The sequence below is a fragment of the Chelmon rostratus genome, chromosome 6, assembly GCF_017976325.1.
Source record: "Chelmon rostratus isolate fCheRos1 chromosome 6, fCheRos1.pri, whole genome shotgun sequence".
Classification (NCBI taxonomy): domain Eukaryota; kingdom Metazoa; phylum Chordata; class Actinopteri; order Chaetodontiformes; family Chaetodontidae; genus Chelmon; species Chelmon rostratus.
The window spans coordinates 26,047,466-26,052,981 of NC_055663.1; positions in this window are offsets into that span (position 1 = coordinate 26,047,466).

Here is a 5,516-nt window from a genome sequence, read left to right on the forward strand (position 1 = left end):
GATTCCCAGCCTGGCTGAGCTCGGTTGTGATTGACGCCCAGTCACAGCGCGTGACAGAGGCAGTGCTGGACCACATGAAGTTTATGCATTTGCATAATTCATGAAGTAATTCAAACACGTGCATTAAAAAATGAATACTTGCACTCTTCGTTTTGAACATTCATTAACATTGGGCTAATGTACTGTACAGCTTCCTACCTTCATTTATTTGTTATTAGTTAATACCTCTCTTCCTTTTTGTGTCCTGTTCCTGCCGTCTTTTGGTCTTCTTCTTGGGATGCTGTAATGCAAATTCTCCTCGCTTTGATCAATAACTGGATAACAATTATCTCACAGTGAGTACATCTGAGGTTCATATTAACAATTGTTCTACTTCCTTATGAAAGCTAGTTCTAGTTTTTGTACAGCTTTTGGATATAAAATAAGGAACATTGCCTTCTGTTTGCTTCTCGTTTGTAGTGTGTAGTTAATTGTTATTCCTATAAAGTTACAGAGCACGTGGGTTTTCAGTCCTTCATGTTACAGACTCCAGTAGGGACCATTTTAAACCACTGAGCCCCATTTGGTAAATTCAGAACCAAGGAACTTCTTTCTGAGAAGACATGCCATCTGTTTTTCTATACATGGGTGCCTGTGATCTAAAAAAGTTCCTCCCTAATACGTTTTACAGAACAATCAGTGAAACTGAAGTATTCCATCTTTTGTGGATACGGTCTGACTAAGCGTGCATGCTCTTTCACAGCAATATCTTTTCAAATTGTTCGTGTAATCCATCACATTTACACCTGATCTTAAGTGCCTTGTTAATACCTTGGGATTAGATGTACCTGAGAAGAGCTGTTGAAATGAAGAACATGTCTTCCATCCATGAAGAAAATGTAATTATTTTTGTCTATCCATCATCACAAATTTCTGAGGAAACACTGCGATTACCAGAGATGCTGTCACACTGTGTAAGCCATGTTTTCCACCACTAGATGGCGATCTGAACTAATTTCTGAAGCTCAGGGTTTGTTGAGGACTCATGCTGGTAAGAGGAATGAGATCAGTTTCACTGACTGACTCATTCTCTTTCACACTGCCAGCAAAGAAAAAAAGTGACATGTAACTAAACACTCAATACAAAAAGGCCACAGCCGCAGAGAGACAAGGGTGAGGCGGACAGAGAGGTTTGTTAAATATTATCACAGGTGGTGAAATGATGGTTCGCTTCAGTGGATTCAGTTTGAGGACGTCTGGTTGAAAGGACTCGCTGAGGTCTCGGTCATTGCGTCCTCCTGATCTGTGCAGACGCCTCTACATGTGCAAAAACACACATTTTGGATTTAAAATCTAGCTCCAGTGTAGTTGGATGTTATCATCTATATTTGTCGCCTTCAGTCACGGAAGAAGCTTTCAGATGTTTTACTAAGGTAAAAGTAGTAATACCACAATAAGTAAAAGTCCTGCACACTTTTCTCTGTAAATGTAATATTATAGTAATTGAGAAATGATCTACTTTCTACTCAGGTTGCCTTATTGCCCACTTGCAGGCTAGCTGATTAGCTTTCTGGCTAACGTGAGTTGAATTTTCTCAAGGTGCAATTCAGACAGCGCTGTAACACAGTGACCTTTGTGCAAAAGCCCCCTTATTATACTATCCACCTCTACTGTAACATTACTAAAATGCCTACAGCTCATTATTCACGGGTAGATTTGTGAGGTAAAAGGTAGTTAAGAGCCACTGAGCTACAAAATGAACACTTCAAACTAAACTGCTGCCTGACGGCTATGTTCTTCCCCAATGCCTTGTCCTTTCCCTCTCCCTCCAAGACTGTAATTTATACCTCCTTTGAAAAGATTCCTCCTTCGTTAGATGCCAACACTGTAGCTCACTGTTTGTTTAGGTGGGGTCACCTCAGTACTCATGTTGTATTACTCCTGCATGGTAACAGCGGTGAAGTGATCAAAACAATGTACTTACAACAAGCCTGACTCTGTCCATCCTTCACCTTCTCTTTCATCACAAGTCCTCTAATAGACTATTATCGAATCTATCATTACAGATCTGCAGCACTCAATTCCAGTCTGACACTTCCAACCTTTTCAGCGCTTCATCTTCTGTGTTTGTTGCGTCAAGCTGTTTCTTACTCTTTTGATTTCATTTAAGACTGAATCCCATCAAATCCAGGTCAGTGGCAGACTTTGCTGAAACTTTGTGACTCTACGATTAACACTTCTTTGCTTTTCACAGTGGAGTTTAAATTATGATTGATGAAGCCGAAGTCTTTAACTCCCTCCTTAGTGAGGCCCCACCATCAGCACAAGTGGCTGAATTATTGTGCAGATTTGGGATGATGAGGCACGCTGGAGGATCAAACTGCAAGATTTTAAAAGCCCTGTAATCTGCAGAGAACTTGAATGGCCTGCAGTGCAGCCATTGTGTCGACACTGGAGCTACTCATCACCTCTGGGGACCACAGCGGGCACTGAGAAATCAGATTCTCTGCATCTGAAAAGGGGCCCTCTCTGTGACTCACCCCCCAGCCACTGATTAGTCACCTCGGATACTCATTACACTGCTCCCACTTAGACAATAATCACCCAGAAGACTCAAAAGACACTAAAACGTTGAGGTATTTAAGATGCAGAATGATGAAGTGATGAGATAAAGAAAGTAGCAACTTTTGTGTGCCAGTATCATTTTGGTTATGCCACGCTGAGTGATTGTGTCCCCCTCTGTTCTCCAGCCATCTGAGTATCAGTGTGAGAAATGTCTTCTTGGCAGTGCATCAAAGTCGAAGGAGGCAGCGCCATGGGGACGAGTGAGACTGTATTTCCACACCTCCTGACAGTATCTGGTGTAGCCTGCTTTGTGCCAATTCAATAGCTGCTGTGTTGAAATGCAGGCGGCAGCCATGCGGATGGACAGAATGCACAGACGAGCTAAAGCAGGGGTTTAAACCTGCAGGTAGGGACCTCTGGGTGGCGTCAGGATGTGGTTTTTGGGAATTGTGAGATGATATTCACAAGCTGGTTTTTAGCCAGTATGTCCATCTGTCCATTACTGTGGTCTGGACTGAAATATCTCACAGCTGCTGGATGAATTGTTATGACGTTTTGGACTGAGTTTTCCTCCAGTGTCACCATAGGACCACCAGAAATGTTTAATATGAAATGACTCAACAATTACTATAAGGCTTTCTATGAATTTGGTTGAAACATTCAAGTACTGTGCATTTTGCAGTTCCCCTCAGGATGAATTGTAGTAACTTTGGTGATCCCTGAAAGGTCCAGGGTGTAGGATTCAGTGGCCTCTAGTGGTGAGGTTGCAGATTGCAACCAAATGAATCCCCCTCGTCTTACCTTACCTTACTAATCATGTAGGAGAACGTACAGTGGCCACAAGTCCCTCTAGTTTCTAGAGCAAGTCAGGATCCATTCCCTCTCTAAAAATAAGAGCTCAGTCTAAGGTAAAAAAAAAAAAAAAACAACAACAAATACAAACAATTCTTATTTTCATGTGATTATACACAAATTAAAAATTACATTTCCACCAAATTCTGCCAACAGATCCCTTAAATCTTTCACTCTGGTCTGGTCTTTAACTTCCTCTTGTGCCATCGTCAGGTCAATTTTCACTAACAACATTCACATCGGCCCGAGCTGTACTTTGTGCTGAATGCTGATTAGCAGATGTTGGCATCTGTATGGTAGCACTGTCACTGTGAGCATATTGCCATGTTAGCATTAGCCTTTAGCTCAATACACTGTTGTGCCCAAGGACAGCCTCACAGAGCTGGTAATATGGATGTGGACTCTACTGCTAATTCGAGTGAATGAAAAGAAATCTTGAGCTCTGCAGCTCAGTCTTTACTTTGTATAGCAGTTGACAAAATCATCTCAACTCAAAGTTCACTTACTGGCTGTTCTGGAGTCTTTGAATTTCTAACATTCAGTGTTAATCAGGGGATGAAGCTTGCTTAGTGTCACAGATCTGTAGATTTTCAAACTTTCCATCATTCTGAAAACAAAATTTCGCTTGTGTTAACATTCTTCAAAGTTGTGCAAATAGGTCTGGGTTAATTACTGCTTTGTGTAATTCTGCGTGTTTAAAATGTGTATCTTTACTTTGATTTATCACATGTAGTAGTATTTCTTAGTTACTGGTTTCCTTTGAAGATGCTGTATGCCACATGTGGCTACAAAGGGCCTTGAATTTAAACTCCTTTCTGGCTGAAAATGTTGAGACCCAATGGTTTAAAAAAAAAACCACCTCCACCTCAGACACTCCACGTGGCCTTCTGGGACTTTGGTGCCCCACTAAGCCACAGATATGGGCTTTCAACGCCAGTCTGGCTGTGATCGCACTCCCCTGGAATTCCACGGTACACCAGCACTCCCAGTCCTGATTATTGGTCCTTTCACAGCGATTACATTTCTGTCTGAGTGATTGAGGAGTTATTCTGGTGAGCAGGCTTCAAACCAGGTTAGTCAGTAAGAAATTTGAGGATTAAAGTTTACATTTCTGGATTAACCTCTCAGAAACGTGCAAACCATGATGAAATGACTGATGCTAAGCTCCTCCTGTGTCCAACACTGCATGCATTAGGTGTCTCCCCACCTGTAAGAATTTGACATTGCAACAGACACAAATTCTCAGCAAGCGAAAAAGAAAACTCTTCAACTCATCTGCAGGGTCTCACGGTAAGGTCTGCTGACCTTGGAGGAGACGGGATGCTGGAATGAACATCCTCAGCCAACAAGCCATAGGTCTGAATTTAAGATGAGCACCTGGGCCACATGTCGAATTGTGGATTTAGGCCTGGCTCACACGAACACGTTGCAGCCGAAGGTGAAAAATATGGGACGTAGCTCACATTTGAGTTGTTCAAAGCAGAAACAAGCCGGACTGTGATTAATAGCGTCTAGCAGGGAAAGAAGAAATGTACCAAAGTGCGATGTTCATCAACTGGAGGCACACACTGTGATGATTCATTGTAAAGGGAAAATACAGAAATCATGTTGTTTTAACAGAACTCAAGCATTTTGTTGTAGCTCTTAAATGTGCTTCATCTTTCTCTAGAAATATTGACATAAACTTAAGATTTTTTGTGCAAAATTTAAGAAACAACACCCATGTTTCTTAACACAAAATCAGAAATCTGGATCACAAGGGAGACAACGGTCATGGGTCACAACTGGCTGCTATTATTTTTCTTCTTCTAAACTCAGAGGACATAATTAGGAAAATACCTGCACCGAGCCTCCAGAAGAGCTTCAATTTTTCTTCAAATGTTATCATACACCACTCATGAACTGCGTCACGGATCTTCAAGAGGAACATTTTCCAGTTGTTGTGGGAACGCAGGAATCTGCACAACTACAGATGATGTTCAGATCTTTAATTGGAGGCATTTGATTCAATCCAGTATTCATGCAGCAAATCTTAAATCGTTTAGCCGTGTGTTTCAGGGATGTTATCATCATCTGGAATATGGAAACATAATGGTGGAAAATATTTTATTTTTGCAACA